General features: G+C 33.9%; 2 long non-coding RNA genes across 3 annotated transcripts in view; one reads left to right on the top strand and one right to left on the bottom strand.

The window, feature by feature from the left end:
• LOC141278493 (uncharacterized) overlaps positions 1–18,353 on the bottom strand; it is a 341,470-nt gene that overhangs the window by 211,758 nt on the left and 111,359 nt on the right. The window contains exon 2 of the long non-coding RNA XR_012331252.1: positions 16,569–16,606. This is a non-coding gene — a long non-coding RNA (uncharacterized lncRNA). The remainder of the gene's footprint in view (positions 1–16,568; positions 16,607–18,353) is intronic.
• The window catches only part of LOC141278494 (uncharacterized), an 84,951-nt gene that overhangs the window by 27,567 nt on the left and 39,031 nt on the right, over positions 1–18,353 (top strand). The window lies entirely within an intron of this gene.

The following is an 18,353-nucleotide window of genomic DNA, read 5'->3' as shown; positions in this document are numbered from 1 at the left end:
CTAGCATAAAGTGTTATAGATGATTACTAGAGAAACTATACAATTATTTTATAAGTTTTTGTAAAATCATTTATCTAGCAATATTAACATTGAATATATTGTGCAATGCCACCATGCAATTAAATGCAATTCTTGCTTTTAAAAATTTAAAGGCATAATGGTGTATATAGAATCTATAATAATTTCACTGTAGTAAACAAAACATATAGTTAAACATTAAAAACTAAAGCATCTGAAATTCTGCCTTATTACCACACTAATACTTTGCTGTAAATAGAATGAAGCTATAGCTGCTTGTCAGGAATAGTGATGGGTTTTTCAGAATGACATTCCGCCTCAGGTTGATCACTTCTTTTCAAAGATTTGGGTTCTTATCCTATGATTCAGAAAGCTTAATTGCCAACAAATCCTAAGATAATCAGTTCTTAGCAGACATACTTAAAGAAACCAAATTCACAATAAAAGTTTTGTAGCTAAAGTCAATTAATTTCTAATGACAGTTATACCTGCCTCAGGTAAAATGTAATTCTCCAAATTCCCAAAAGGAATTATCCAATACAATTATTTTGGATTAGTTAGGAGGCTTTGGTCTCAAAATCTCCATTCCATACATTAGAAATAAAACCGAAAAACAAAAAAGCAGTGAAATTGCTATATGTATGAATAATTTGATCAGAAAGTGGATTCTGACCACATTTGAATTCATTGCATACAAACTTTCAGAACTACCAAAGAAAATCTATTTGTAGTAGTTGACAAAATTTTAAAAATAATAATTATAAGTGGATGTCCATTTTCTAGAATTACATATCTAGACTGGATTAAACTGTTAATTTTGCTGAATTAGCTGTGAGCTTAGTCTTTTTTGTCTTGTCGTCTTTAAATTGAAGGGTTGTTTAGGTATATTTTATTTGGTTAGAAGGAATGGACTCACTCAAATATCTTAAATATGGGAACAGGAATTGGTATAAGGATGCACACACTTATAACATTAACAAAATATGTACAATTTGACCCAGGGAAATGATCAACTGTAGAAAGAGTCCAACATCTACCCTGTAATGTTATACCATTAATCTGGCTGTTCTCCCAATGGATTTTCTCTTTAGTTATTGTGCAACTTTTAAATTTATTGTAACTCAACTCCAAATATCCACTTACTTATCTATTTTGTGATACTCAGACTTAAATTCTGTAAACCACATTTATTCTTTGCCACTTAGTTCCTGAGAAGCTGTGTCAGTAGAAGACATTAGAATGAGATAACAAGGCTGGACAAGGAGGAAGAGACTTGCTCCTTCCTTTTTATTTCCTGCATTCTCCCTGTCTACTTTCTGCTCCTGTTAGTGTCAGCTGATCTATTCTTATTCACCAGACCTACAGTTCTTTCCTTTAGCAGCAATGAATCCAGTGTGCAGATTTTCCAATACTTGCATAACCAGTTTAATTGCTCCCCCACCAAAGACAACAGTACCCAAGAAGTTGGCATTACCTCCTTAGGGACATGGGTCTCAGATCCATGAAGCCTCTCCTCTAAGCTTCTAACTTTAATAATTACAGCCTCTTCCTTATATTCTTGCAGTCCTAGATAGCAGTTACTTCCTACAATTGTAACCTCTGTGAAAACTTATTTTTTTTTTTAGTTAACTAATCAAAATTTATACCTAGTTAAAATTTTCTTAGATTAACTTCTATTCAAATAACTGGTGTGGTTTCTGTCTCCTGACTAGACCCGGACTAATAAATTTGTTACAGCAAAGAAACCATCAGATATTATTTGGGAATTGTATTGGTCACATTATTGGTCTTTAATGCAGTGACATGTATTTTGGCAATGGAAAACAGAATGCTAGCAACCTCTGACATGCATTATCATCAGTTAAGCTCATTATTACATGTCTGCCTTGAAATGCTTACTGAAGAAAGTGTCTCAGCAGACCAGATAGCTACTGCACATTATACCAGGAGGAAATAGTTTATGTGGCAAAATAATTTCAAGATTTTGTTAATTCATATCCAAAGAAACAAGTGAAATATGTGTGGAAATATATTCTAAGAATGTTAGATGAATTAGGGTGGGATAAAACACTGAATCAAGTTGCATTTATTGATATGAATGAGCTTACCAGAGATTCTGGATTAATGCATTAACTTGTACATCTGGAAATGGCTGTGATAGTTTACTTAGTTGATTGACTAAAGTGTGAACTTAACCATGATCTGTATTTAAATGAGGTTGAGATGCTAACTCACTGAAACTTCCCTGAAATAATTAAGGGAAAGAAATCCAAATAATTAAAGAGTAAGGAATATTGTTGTGGAGTTTTCATATGCAATATACATTTCTACTCTCTCAGTACATACCCTCATAGGACCCAGAGAATTCTCCATTAAGATATCAAGAAATATATTAGTAGGTGAAACATCAGTATCCTTGAAATACGCTGTGTTAGTTATTCTTTGTAGAACAGGTATGATGATAGAGATGATGCAATAGAAATGAACCTTCTATTTTAATAGAGATAACTGAATACCAGAAATACAGATGCTAGGTGGCAGTGCTTAACCTGTTTTCACTGAAAACGACAGCAGGGATAAAGGATAAAGTGGCATTTAGAAAGTTTTGATTCACAGGGATGTTGTTGGTGGTTAATTGATCATGGTATCTCTACCAATAAATATATACTCTGGTTACTAAAAATTTACTTGATCTATATAACAACAACAACAAGACTCCAAATCTGGTGGCCAGAAACCTAAATTGATTCACCACAATAATAAATCATTTTTGTTCATCCAGTTTCTAGGACTAAGCTCGTTCATAGGCCTAAATTATGTGGATTGAAGGCAAACCTAGATTCCCTTGAGGAAGGACCCAGCAACACTGCCACAAGTATTTACTCAAAGTATATCCTTCTTTCAAGCATACCCTCAAAGAGGATTGCATTTAATAGAGCGATTGCACACTGTGAAAACATAAATATCTAGACCTTTGGGAAATTACTGAATGCTTTCTCTGAATTGTAGCAAATCATGAGAGTACAAAATCCTCTAATTGTTCATGGTCAACCAGCCAAAATAATATTTTATTTAATTCAGATGATAAATAAGATTTTAACCTAAGTTTATATCACATTGAGACCAATATGTTTGAGGTCTCTTCCTATTTCTTCAGTTCCTCAATATATAATAGAAATAGTTATAATTGGCAACTGGTGGAAACCCCACATTTGACATCTAACCAATGATATAGAGCTATTATAGTAGGAAAGATGAAGTGGAAGACCCTAGAACTTCCTTTTCTTCCAACATAGTAGACTAGAAACAGCATCTCATTCTTGGAGTACTGTAGCTATTAGGGTAAACGTCAAAATCTAGAAAGATGTGTGATCATTCCTATAGTAGCACTATTTTACTTGCCTCTTTTAGCTGTGCAGAGGGTGGGTGAATCTTGGAGAATATGAATTATTGTATCTGAATCAGGCAGAGACTACAGTTGCTTCCACTGTTCCAGGCATAGTTTATTTTATGGAGCAAACTGACACATTTCTGGGCACTTTATATGCAGCTATTGACTTGAATAATACAGTTTGCTACATATCAACTGGAAAAGGCAATCGAAAACTGTTGCACTTAGCCAGTGGGGCCGACAGTATAGTTTTGGATATTTTGCCTCAGGACTATATCAACTCTTTTGTTCACTGCCATAACATAGCCCACAAAAGATCTTAATAAGTTGGATACTCCATGTCACATCACATCGTTCCACTAACATTATGACTTATTGGACTTTGTGAACAGGAAGTAACAAGAACTTTAGATTCCTTAGAAAGATCTGTGTGACACAGACGATGGTATAGAAACCCCAAGAATACTCAGGGGCCTGCTAACTCAAGGAAGTTTCTAAGAATACAAAGATCTGGAACATGTAATGAAATTTCCTTCACATTGAAAGGCAAGCTTCAGGAAAAGAACCATCAGAAAAAACCTCAATATTTGATGGGCCTTTTGGGTTTGGGAGCATCATATACCTAAGGTAACCTATAAGTCTGCCAGCTTTTAGTGAGAACCAGAGCAAGAAATGTCTTAGCAGAAATTCTAAGTTGAAGCCCCAGCTACTCTTCCACTTTGCCTTATGAATAAAAGATCCAATATTTTTCAAATTGTCTGTGGCAACTAGGGATGTTGTATGAGACACCTAGCAAGACTAATAGAAGAATCACAGTGAAGTTCTGTGGTGTTTTTGAGAAATCCTTGCTCTCCTTTGCAAACAGCTATTTACCCCTTTGAGACACACTTCCTTGCTTGCTACTGAGCCCTAAAAGACACTGAACACTTAACTATGGGAGAAATGACTATTTACCTATGCTTCTTATTACAAAATGATGTTATCTGAGTGACCAATAAGTTTGGGCACTTGTAGCAGCAATCAATCAGCAAGAGGATGTATAAAAACTAGAGCTTGAGAAGTTCTGGGAAGCACACATAAATTGAATGAGTATATGGCTCAAACTTCTTTGATGATAATTTCTTTTATAGTGCCTCTTTTTCTCAGTTTGTACCTATGGCTCTTTTGGAAATTGCCTATGAACAATTGTCTAAAGAATAAAACATCCAGGCCTAATTAACCGACCAGTCATTATAGCTTTACTCAGAGGTGGCCATAAAGAAAAGCTGGAAGGAAAATATTCTAGTGTTCAGAACTCCATGTGTAATATTTGGCTGTTTACTTTGTCTAGGCCAAATGATGGCCAAAAGACCAAGTCGACATTAATTCACAGGTAGATGCTAATGATTCTCCTGGATAGATAGGAACTCAAAAAGAACAGGATTGAAAAACTGGTGACTGTGAAGCCTGGGTAAGAGATGTATGGATGGATCTGTCAGAGTGGGTACAGAGTCTGAAAATAATTATGTCCTATTTGAATGTTCCCCAAAATTCATCCACTGCAGAAGAGTTATTTAGGTTGACAAAATGATACATTCTATGGACTTTAGTCAGCCTCTTTTTCAGCCATGAAATTCTTGCTCAATGCATCCATGGTAGCCACAATGGCAGGGATGGAGACTATTTATAGGACTTATCCACATGTATGTCCTTCTCCAATGTTAAACTACCCAGCTACTGCTGAGTTCCTTACCTGGCAACAGCAGAGACCAACAATGAACTCTGGAATGGAACGATTCTCTGAGGTGACCAAACAACCACTTGATGGCAGGTTTATCACATTGGACCACTTACATCAAGGAGGGGACAGAGATTTGTCCTCACTAGAATAGACATGTATTCTGGATATGGATTTGCCTTCTCTGCCCTTAGTGCTTCTGCCAACATCACCATCCAAAGATTTATATTATAGCCTATACATCATTATGACATTTTGTACAACACTGATACTGGTCAAGAAACTTATTTCATAGCAAAATAAGAGCAGTAAAGGGCTTTTGCTCATGGAATTCATTGGTCTTAGCAGCAGCTGTCCTAATCCACTGATGGAAAGGCCTGCCAATTTAGGGGGAAAATCACAAACATTTGAAAGAGTGGGGTTTTATATTTTAGGGCACAGCATATGTTTTAATCACTGACCAACATATTTGCTCTCTCCTATATCCAGAGTACACAGTCCTGGGAATCAAAGAGAGGAAGTGGGAACGACTCTTGCTACTAAAATAGCTTAAATCACAGAGTTTTTATTTTTCACACTCTCAACTTTGATCTCTGCTCTGTTGGAGGTACCTCCAAGGAAGGAAGGTTTCCACCAAAGGTACAGCCTTGGTTCTATTCAATTGCAACTTGAGAGTTCACCTGGCCCTTTTCTGCTTTCCATGCCACTGAACCAACAGGAAAACCAGGTGGTTACTCTACTCACTGGGGTGACTGACACAGATTACCAAGGGAGAAGTTGGTTGCTGCTACAAAATGGGGGCAGGAAAATTTATATTTGGAATTTAGAGAATGCCTTGGGCCGTCTCATAATACTTTAATGTCTGAAAATGTAAGTTAATGGAAAAATACAGCAATGAAAAAAATAAAAACCACTAAGGTTTTAGAGCCTTCAAGAATGAAAGTTAGAAGAACCACCATTAGAAAAGAAACATGACCAGATTAGCTTAAGACAAAGAAAACAGAAGTTCTGGAAAAAGGAAGTTATAAATATCAATTGTGGCCTAAAGCCTATGCTTAAAGACAAAAGAAAAATGGAATAAATAATGTAAGACTGAAGTTATAGATATCAATTATGCCCTCAAGATCAGTTACAGAAGTGAGGAATTCCTTGCTTTATATATTTATATTGGTATTTATATTTATATATTTTATTCCTTGTTTGTTGAACGTATGTGTGAGTGCATGTGTATGTGTATAATTTCTTCTCTCTCTTTCTTCCCATCACTACTTTATCCAAATTTTGTAGAAGGTTAAATTTATAACTCAGTATCAGAATTGGCCACTCAGGTAAGGGGATTTATAATTCAGGGAATAAAATATGCAGATGTGACTGTAATTGAGTTTGAGGATAAATTAACATAGATCAAAGATAGGTAATGTGACAGTCTCCCAGACTCAGTTACTATAACTGTTGGAATTTTATACCTTTTTATTTCAGCAGAGTGTAAGAATGTCTTCACTTAAATAAAAGATAGTTGCAACTTATTCAGTGAAAACATAAATTGCTTTGTTGTCTTATGGAAGTTAAAATATGTATAAAAAAAGCATGTGTGAAAGCTGAGTGGCCAAAGGAACAGAATATAATAGTTATTAAGGTTTTCTTTCTCAGATTCAAACCCATCCTCTCATGATTTTCTTTGTGATGCTGGTGCTGGGATTCTGCAAACCATGTATCTGTTTTGCTGGCTCTTTGTTGTCCTCTGTCAATAGGGAGTGTTGGAAGAGTGGAAGGCTAGAAGAGGAAGAAAAGAATTGCTCCTTCTTGGTTGCCTTCTGTCTACTTGTTTCTGTGAGCATTACCCTAGCTACTCTTAACTCAAAAGACACAGTTCCTTTCTATGGGAGATGAATCAAGTTTGCAGTTTTCTCCACATGTGCAGGCTCAGCTTGACCGTGCCCCACTTTGAGACACCAATACCAGAGGCCAGCGCCCCCTTCTTAAAAGTCTGCCCTGGGTATCAGACAATTATGTTTCAGGAACTTCAGTAACGTTGGCCAACACCTCCTCCTCAGAAGCCAGAGTTTCAGCTCTGTGGGGTCTCATGTCTAAGCGTCTGTCTTAATAATTCAAACCTCTTCCTTTTATTCTCCAGTCTTAGGGGCGGTAGGTGTTTCACTTTAGGGGTGATAAACAACGTTTCTTCCTGCCTTTTAAGTTACCTATGTACAAAATCTCTATTTAAATTTCCTCTATTCAAATATCTGGTGTGGTTATCTCTTCTGACTGGACCTTGACTGATACAGCTACCCACTGATAGATTGTTTCCATTTGTACACTGAAATTCCCATAAGAAGAAATTTTTTTTGGCCTAGAATATATTTTTCTGCTGGCAGCCCACATTTTGACTGATCTTGGATGAGGGGCCTACACCTGAACAAAACTCATATAAATGAGTGTAATACAGTGAAAATCACCCAGTACAACTCATGACCACCTAAGGCCATATATTTTTTATTTATTTATTTATTTTATTTATTTATTTTTGGCTGTATCGGGTCTTCATTGTTGTGGGCGGGCTTTCTCTAGTTGCAGCAAGTGGGAGCTACTCTTCTCTGTGGTGTGTGGGTTTCTCATTGCGGTGGCTTCTCTTATTGCAGAGCATGGGCTCTAGGTGCATGGGCTTCAGTAGTTGTGACACATGGGCTCAGTAGTTGTGGCTCGCGGGCTCTAGAGCACAGATTCAGTAGTTTTGGTGCACAGGCTTAGTTGCTCTGCACTAAGGCCATATTTTTAATGAGGCCTGTAGATGGAACATCTCTCAAGAATAAGCTATTACATCCTAACTTGCAGGGGAATTTGGGGTAGTAAATGAAATGCATGCAAAAATGCCTGATGTGGTACCTGGCATGTGTTTGGTGTATTATTCTTTAATGATTTTATCTTTGGTTTGTCACTTACATTTAGGAATAAGTATATATTAACATATATTTATTCCTTAAACTTAAACAAATAGTGTGGACAGAATAGAAGAAATATAAGGGTCTCTAAACCATCTGTGTGTACTATTGTGTGTTATCTCTTGGATGGTTATATTTCCTGTGCTCAGCTGATCTAGATGTTGTTTATACTCTTTCTCTGAGAGATTAGATACTGGTGCTTCCAAACTAAATTCCAAATAAACTATTTGTTTACCTGCCGTATTTATAAACACTTGTTAATCCTCATGCTCCTGAGTTCCAAATGTGAAACAGGCATGACCTTTTTATAATATTGTGACTGTGTTATGGGATTTTCAATTTTTAATATTGGGGTCCATTAGCATCTATCTGTGGACCCATCAAAAGCACTGGCATTCACTTTTTTCAATTTAGATAAATTTAAAAAAGAAAGCAACCTTACTAAAACTCTGTACATACTGTTTCAAGGAATAAGCAGTCTTGACAATTTTTAGAAGCTGCTCACTTTTGTGCCAGAGCCATTCTTCTGAATGAACTGTATGCAGTTCATTTCAGATATATTGATTTCACTGATTCTACTGCAGTGAAAAGATGAGGAAATGGGATATCATGGTGTAATTTCTCTGTCAGTGAAGTCTTTAATAATTTCTAGAGGTTCTTCTTTATTGGATTTCAAACTTGGCTTTGCTTATTAGGTTTATACTGTGCTTTTCCTCCTAAGAACACAGAGCTCCATGAAAAGGTTTTGGAAAGAGTAACATTTAATGTAATAAAAGTGAAAAGACACACATAAAAAATGAGAAGGTGCTGTGTAAGCAGGAGGGTTGGGATGAAACAGTAAGAAAACTAGATAACAGAAAATTTGCAAGTTCTCAGTAAAGGGGTGTTTCTGCCAAATCCCTAAAAAGATAGTACATGTAATAATTCATGAGTCTACACATAAAGAAAAAAAGGGATAAAGACTCTGTTAAATTGATTGTGCTTTATCCACTATCTTTTTTTAAATTTTTTAACAAATAAAATAATATTTATTTATGAATAAATATTTATGAATAAAACAATGTGGAACAGCTTAACTAGCAAGTGTACTATCTACAACTGTAGACTCTCTAAGGTCTCAAGCTGCTAAATGGAAGAGAGAATTCAGCAGTCTGACCTCTTTCTATTAACTCTCTGATCACTTTCTCTCTTTTTCTTTTTTATTATGTTCTTTCATCCTCAGAAAATCCATTTAAATGTCAAGAACAGATAGATGGGAAAGCAATAGGGCAGTGAGACCAGTTGATGCAATTCCTTTTTAGTAATTATGCTTAAGAAATATAAATTGGGAGCTTGTACCAAAGATTTCAAAATAATTAAATCTATACAAGTGCTGTACAGAAGAAATGTGACTTTCATTTAGTAGATCGTATTCTAAAAATCTTCACTTTCTGACAAACTATGCAACTTTTGATAGAAGATGATTAACTAATGTGTAAATTTAATATATATCATATCCTCAATAAGGAAAGTTAATTTCTCATTTTATGTAATTACTCTTTCAATTAATTTTCAGAATACTTATGCAGATATAGGAGTTGGATACTAACAATTATTAAATGTTCCTAAATAATAGTTACTGTTCTAGACACTTGATAAAATTTATCTCGTTTACTCTTTACTGAAATCCTATAGATTTGGTATTTCCACTTCTGGAAAGATGGAGTGTAGGTACTTTTATCCTATTCCTCCCACTAGAAAGAACTAAAAGCTCTAGATACTTTATAGAAAACAAACTCTTTAATGTGGAGAGAAGACAGACCAGCTAGGAGTTTTGGGACTCAAGGAATGACACATTGGTGAGAACAAAATTTTTTCATTTTGTCCCATTTTCCCTAGACTTGGTGCTGGAGAAGCTAGCAACCCAGAAATGTCAATAGCCATAGACAAAACAAACAAACAAACAAACAAAAAACAACAAACAAAATGTGGCTCTCCACAACCAAAGACCAGGAAAAAAGGGCAGTTTAATAAGACAGAAATATTTGAGTCAAAAACTGTCTGTTTCAAGCAAACACCACAGAATAAACTGTGGCCCTTTCTCCACCTCAGCAGAAAAGGCTGAGTGGGGAGCCAAGACTAGGGTTACAACAGAAAAGCCTGAGTAAGAAGCCAGAATTTCATCCTGTCTCTCAGTGTGAATGGAGACCAGATGGGGAGACTGTATTCCACCCTTGCCCTGTGAAAATGAGGCATCCCTCCTTACTGGGATGGCATAAGAAAAGGCCTTATGAAGAGACAAGTTTTCATCACTGGTCAACATTAATGAGCCCTCCCTCTTCCAACAGGACAGTGGAAGTCATGTGGGGAGGAGTAACAAGGCATTCTTGCCTCTTCAGGCCATCTTGGTTCTCCCAGAGGCACATTAGCAGCTGAAAACTTCACCCAATAATGAGAAACCCTCTCCCCAGTCAGTGGAGGCCAATAAGGGAACTTGGAATTCCACAACTACCTGGAAGTAAGGAGGTAATACCTACCCTCCTTCCCCTTCTGGAGTGATGTCAAAAAACTAGTTAACACAAACAAACAAATTACAAAGTTAAATAAGATACAGAGTCTCATAATATAATACTCAAAATGTACAGTTTTCAACTGATAATCACTTGTCATACAAGGAACAAAGAAAATTTCAACTTGAATAAAAAAAGTCAATCAACAGAAATCAACAACAGCATGCATGACAGATAGGGCGGAATCATCTGACAAGAATTGGAAAGCCATCATAAAAATATTTCAACTAGCAATTATAAAAATGTTTAAAACTAATAAAAAATATATCCTCAAAGAAATAAAAAATACCAGCAAGAAAATAAAAGATATAAAGAAGAACCAAATATAAATTCTATAACTAGACAATGTAGTAACAGCAAAAACAAAGAGCCAACAATAATGGGTTTAACAACAGAATAGAGGGGGCAGAGAAAAGAATCAGTGAACTTGAAGATTAGAACAATAGAAACCACTCCATCTTAACCTTAGACAAAAAAATGGCTTGAATTATAACAAACAGGGCCTCAGGAACTTGTGGAACAAAGAAAAAGACATGACAGTCATGTGATAATAGTTCATAAGAAAGAGAGGGTGAGGCTGAAAAATTTTTCAGCGAAATAGTAGTTGAAAATATTCCAAATTTGGCAAAAGACATAAACCAACAACAGATGAAATTGGTGAAGGGGATTAAAAGGCACAAATGAAAGATTGGGATTGACACATATACAATACTATATATAAAATAGATAACTAATAAGGACCTACTGTATGACACAGGGAACTCTACTCAATAATCTGTAATGGCCTATATGAGAAAAGAATCTAAAGAAGAGTGGATATATGTATATGTATATGTATAACAGACTCACTTTGCCATACACCTGAAACTAACACAGCATTGTAAATCAACTATACCCTAATAAAAAATTTAAAAAAAATAACAAAGAGATCTCATTAAGAAAAAAAACGATAAAAGAAAAGTTATGGGAATGTAATGTACACACAGGAAATATAGTCAATAATTTTATAACAACTTTGTATTGCAATAATGGTAATTGGACCTAATGTGGTGAGTATTTCAAAAAATATAAAAATATTGAATCACTATATTATACACCTGAAACTTATGTAATATTGTATTTCAAGTATAACTTAATTTAAAACAATTTTTTAAAAGATATGAACCAACAGATTCAAGAAGTTGAGCAAACCCCAAACAGTATAAAACTAAAGAAATCCATGCCAAGATACATCATAGTCAGAAGTCTGAAAATTAAAGACACAGAAAAAAAAATTGAAAGCAGGAGGTAAAGGAAAATAAGAAACCCAGATCAGAAAAAAGAAATAAAACTGTCCCTCTTTGCAGATGGCATAATGGCTTTTAAAAAATCCCAAGCAATCTACAAAAATAATTCCTAGAACTAATTAGGGGTACAGAAAGTTTTCAGCATATAAGATAAATATATAAAAATCAATTATATTTCTATATACTAGCAGTGAATATATAGATATCAAAATTTTAAAATATAATACAATTTACAATCATTCAAAAAAAGAGAGAAATACTGAGGTATAGACCCAAAAGAACATGCCTTGAACTCACACATTGAAAACTATAAAATCCTAAAAAAATAAATCAAAGAAGGTATAAATAAATGGAGAGACATATTTGTCCATATACTGGAAAACTATATATAGCAAAGATGCCAATTATACAGGTTGAACACAATTCTTATCAAAATCTTCAGCAAGACTTTTTGTAGATTTGGCAGGATAATTCTAAAAGTTATGTTCCAAGGCAAAGGAATTAGAATAGCTAAAATAATTTTGAAAAAGGAGAATAAAGTGGGATAAATCACTCTACCTACATTGACTTATGTAAGTCTTACATTTTATGCAAAAATTACCTGAAAAGATCATAGATTTAAATGTAAAATGGTAAACTATAAAATTTTTAGAAGAAAACATATGAAAACATTCTTGGTCATAGGCTTTGGTAAGGTGTTCTTAGATATACCTCAAAGGCATGATCCAAAAACAGAAAAGTAATAAATTGGGTTTCATCAAAATTAAAACTTTTGCCACATTAAGAGGATGAAATGAAAAATTCCATATTGATAGGGAATATTTGCAAACCATATACCTGATAAGAGACTCATATGTAGAATATGTAAAGAACTTGCATAACTCAATTGCAACAAAAAATACAGTACAGTTAAAGAATAAACAAGAGACATTTTACTAAAGATGATATACAAATGGCAAATAAGCACATGAGAGATGTTCAATATCACTAGTCAGTAGGGAAACAAATTGAGACTAAGGAGCTATATACTACTGTGTTGGGGTTCACAAGACAACCCCAGGTTGCTGATTCGCTAGGAGTACTCACAGGACTCAGCATATAGTCATACTTAGAGCTGTGATTTACTACAGTGAAATTGAACAAAGCACAATCAGCAAAGGGAAAATGTGCTCGGGGAGAATCCCAGTGGAAATCGGGTGTAAGTCTACAATGCTCCTTCCCCAGTGTAGCCACACAGGACACACTTCCTCTGGCAATGAGGTGTGACAAGACAGGTGAAATGTTATCAGGGAGGTTCATTAAAGACTCAGTGCCCAGGGTTTTAATTGGGAGCTGGTCATGTTGGCACTCTTTGCCTAATGTATATCAACATTCCAAACTCCCAGAAGGAGAGCAAGCGGTCAATGTAAACCAAATTGTACAAAGTGTTGATACAAAGGTACTGTGAGCCATCCTTATCAGAGAATAATGGGAACCCTTTCTAAATCCAAGCTCCAAAATGCCAGCCAAGAGCAAACCTTACAAGCAGGCCTTTATAATGATAGCCATCTTAGGCCTGCTATATTAATTCTGGACAACTACATACCTATTTAGAATAGCTAAAAAATAGTGACAGTGATAAATTCTTTCAAGGATGTGGAGAAACTGTATCTTTCATAAGTTGCTGATGAGAATGTAAAATGGTACATCCATTCTGGGAAACCTGCATACATTTACCATATGACCAGTAATTGTGTTTCTGAGTATTTATCCCAGAGATGTATAAACTTATGGCCACACAAAAATGCACACAATTGTGCATAGCAACTATATAACAGTCAAAAGCTGGAAACAACCCAGATGGCCTTTAACAGGTGAATAAACTGTGGTATATATACACAATGAAATACACTCAGGAATAAAAAAGAATGAATTATTGATGCATGCCACAACTTGGACAGATTTCAAAGGCATTATGCTGAGTAATAATCCAGAATCCTAAAAGGCTTCAATCTGTATGATTTGATTAATAAACTATTTTTGAAATGACAAAGTATGGATATGTAGAGCAGATTAGTGGTTGCCAGGAGTTATGGATAGTGGGCAAGGAAATGATGGCTGTGACCATAACAAGGTAGGACAAGGAAATCTTTGAGATGATATAAGAGTTCTACACCTTGACTAGTGGTGGTTACACCAATTTACACGTGAGAAAATGACATCTTACTATTAGGTCAATTTCCCATTTTTATTTTGTATTATAATATGCAAAATGTGACTAATGAAGGGAAATTAGGTGAAGCCTACATGGGATATCTCTGTACTATCTTTGCATTTCTGTACTATTATTATGAATCTGTAATTATTTCAAAATTAAAAGATAAAAAGTTATGGATAATAATTACTCTCATTATTTTAGAGATGAGAAAGTCATCCTGTTTCTGCCTTAAATTTTTAAAGTTCATACTTCAACAAGAGTGGAAACTAACCCATATCTGAACTGAAACATCAATATATCTTATTTATAAAAGCTAAACTACTGGGTTGTTCTACAAATAAAAACGGATAAGTTTTAGAAATGCAGAGGGAGATTAAAAGTAATAATTGTTTACCAGTTAAGTGAAATTTGGAAAAAGGTAGGGTATAATTGATTTCTATATATAAAAGTATCTCAATTGTGCCCATATTTTTAATGTGTCTTGATCTTATATTACATACTAGGCAGTAGAGTAGGGTCTTTCTATACTTTTTAAAAAATACTTAATCCTTAAAACAAACAAACAAGCAAACAAACAAACAAAAACTCTGCAAAGTAGACATCGCCATTCATATGTTTAAAGGAAATCACAAAGTTTCAGAGAGCCTAAATAACTCAGCTAAATATCAGAAAAAGTTATTTGTGGCTTTATATAATTATTTTTTCAAAATAATAAATATATACTTTTTGATGTTAGTTATAAAACTAATATAATAGGTTGCTTAACATAATAAACAAATTGTAATAATATAACATAAAATAAATTAATATACCTTGATTTAATATATCAAGAGCTATGCATATTATTTATAACTTATTTTTAGTTCATATATTTTAAAAATTCTCTTGAAACCAAACATATATATTTGAAATATACTCTATTCATAGGTATTTTATTATTTTTTCTTCCAACTTAACTTTAGGGATTAGTGAATTTTTCCAAGCAAAAATTCTACATTTATGAAGAATTATCTATAATATTTGAAAATTGAAATAAAATTTCATTGAGAAGAATATTTAAATCACAATATATCAAATAAATGACTCATCATGCATGGCAAAATGGAAAATGCATGCTATATAATGCTAAGTTAAACAAACAAAATTTACAGTATTGTTATACTTATGACAATGTACATGCATATATGGGTAAGAACTGAAAAGAAGTAGGTATACCTGAAAGTCATTATTTCATTAAAAAAATTGAATTATAGCATTTTCTTGAAAGTTTTAGCTAATGTTATTTTATTTTTCAGTAATATTTTCTAAAAATTGATTAATGTTTAAAGGTTATTAAAGAGTTTTATTCATTAACATTTAATTTTAGAAAGACTAATTGGTATAATGTAAAATCTGTTTAGTCTTATAGATACACTTTTGTGTTCTGTACACTATGCCAGCATTTGAAAGAAATATGCACTATCATTTAGAAATATAGGGGATAAAAAATTGCAAACTGATATTTATAATGGTTAATAATATATGTAATTGAGTATTCATTGAATAAACTATAATGACTATCCCAAACACTTCTGGAACCAATAACAAAAGACAGCTAATAAGATGTTTGAGTCATAATGGAATGGCTTTCAAGAGGGCTCTGGATAGTTTTAGAAATATATTTTTTTTATTCTAATACTGAGGTTACACGACTACTCTAGAATAGGCTACATAAATTCTCATACCATTTATCTCATCTTACCACTGTTCTGTGTTTCCTAACTTTTCTTTCCTAGCTCCATAATTTAGCAGATTTGGTTTAGAAGTAAGAGTTCGGCAGGTAGGGAAGACTTACACTTGGCCTTCTCCACTCCATCAACCACCACATTACATGTTTACAGTATGACCTCTCAGTCTTTTTATGTGAATCCTTAGAGCTGAAGAGTAAAGAAACTATAGGAAATTTTTTGTTGGGGATGGGGGGTGAGGGGCACCAATTATATTTCTAGAACTTTGCTGAGAAATGCTGATACTAATAAGAATGAATTCCAGAAATATTATAATAAATTGTGCAGTTTTTCACCCATATGGAATAAGTCTCTCTTTCACTGTCCAAAAGACAAAGAAATCTAAGCCTTCAAATGTATCGTATAAAATGAATGGCAAAAGCTATAAAAAGTTTCTAATTATGAAAGTTTCTAAAGTCTGAAAGCTACTCTAGAAAAAAATACATTTAATATCCCCATACTTGACCAATTTCTGAGTTTATTTTGATCTTCTGTGGAGACTTTTCAATAAGAACACTTCAGGTTTTTTCAATTACTGTATCCAAGGGTAAAAATATAGAACATATATTTTAAACCTTGCCCTTATATTGGCATACTAAGAAGGCACAAATCACAATTGGTGGGAAAGGAGGGAGTATTTACTTCAACAGGCAAAATTCCATCCATGGTTAAGAAAATATATGACTGTCAATGAATTTTACTCACGAAATTTGGTCTTTTTCTCCTTGCTACTGTACTTAACACTAGAATAAGGAAATAAACTTGATTAGTAAAAAGTAGCAAATATAAATTCTATAATTCACAAATAAAAACTCTTTCACTATACCATTGTTTTCAGTAGATTTATTCATTTACTTAAGATTTGCCACTACTTCTTTTATGCTAGGCACTATGTAAGATTTTAAGAAAACAAAACAAACAAACAAACAGATGGAAATGGCCATTGAACTTATTTCACTTATTAGAGTAAGATAGAAGACGAAGAAGCCAACAAATTATAATACAAGGTAAAAACAAATGGTTTTATTTGGATGCTTATACAGTTCGAAGGGTGCACAGAGAATAGAACAATTAGTTTTTCTTGGGTATTTCAAAGAATGTCATAATGAGGAACTGATATCTGAGCTGGGTCTTCAATTACAACAGAACTTCAATACAAAAAAAAAAAAAAAGGGAAATAAGTGTAGGCAGTGAGGGGCAAATTGTGCCAAGCCGTAGATTATAAAAGAGCCTAATGTGTCTAGGGTATGGTAAAAAGTTTCATAGACCACAATGTAAGATATGGGGTAGGAAGATTGGAGAGATTTGAAGCAAATGAAGTTGAAATATGTAGATCAGGTTTATGCTGAAAAATTTATGCCTACATTTTATTCTATATGCTCAGGGTGCCAACACAATTTTAAGACTGGTCAGTGGATGATTTATTTGCATTTTAAGCATAACTGGAGTGGCAACATGACAAGTCAAATGGAACCAGATAAACTGGTTGTATATAAACCAGCTAGAAGTTTGTTTTAAAATAGTTTAAGTGGCAGATATGAGGGCCTGAACTGAGGCAGCAACAACAAAAGGAAAGAGGAGAGAACAGATTTTTAGAGACACACCTAGGGTACATTTGATAAGATTATAGTTGAAAGGCTTGATGAACAGTATTACCATTAAATGAGATAAGGAATAAAAGCAATTCCCTTCCCTGTTTTCACATTCTTTGAAATAAAAAAAAAATCACTTTTAATTTCATTCCTGGGATTTGAAATACATTCAAATCCCATTCCTGGGATTTGAAATTTGCTTCTTTCTAATCCATATGAGGCTCTTTCTCAGATGGTAGGCATTAGCAATTGACTATTGACTAAATGAATGAATCAACATAAATGTAAACATGCTCTGTACATTTACACTTCTTTATTTAAAATATTGCTAACTAGGTGTTTTATTAAATATTTGGCAACATATCTTGGCTTCCTGTCAGATTAGAATAGAGGCTCCATCATCAGCTGTGTTGTCTATACTGAACTTTATTGCCAGTATTTTCTGTCCCATCACATAGCTTTGTAGTGATGTTTACTGCCATCTCTGTGTCATGTCACTAAATTACAAACTCTGTCATTAGTAGATTTAGTAAATTTAAGGTTCCTATATTCCAAAATATTTATGAAATTTAAAATAACTTGTCAGTCCAATGTTCATCCCCAGAAAATCTGATTATTAAGAATTTTCCATTCAATACCTTACTTAGGGACAATCCAAGAGAAATTATGTGTATGTATATTTCTTGTTATAATATTTTCTAATTTCATATGGTTGCATATTTACCAAATCTTTGAAGCCCATATCAAATGGTACTTTTTACAGCCATTCCTCACTTCAGTGTATATTCTGTTACTCCTCTGATTCCCATAAGCTTGGTACCTCTCCCACTGAATTTATAATATTTTCCGCTATGTTTTATATATCTATATTATCTCATTAGTACAGTTCTTGAGAGTT

Source organism: Tursiops truncatus, chromosome 4, assembly GCF_011762595.2.
Source record: "Tursiops truncatus isolate mTurTru1 chromosome 4, mTurTru1.mat.Y, whole genome shotgun sequence".
NCBI classification, from domain to species: Eukaryota; Metazoa; Chordata; class Mammalia; order Artiodactyla; family Delphinidae; genus Tursiops; species Tursiops truncatus.
Note: the sequence above shows the minus strand (reverse complement) of the source record. Positions and strands in the feature narration are given on the sequence as shown.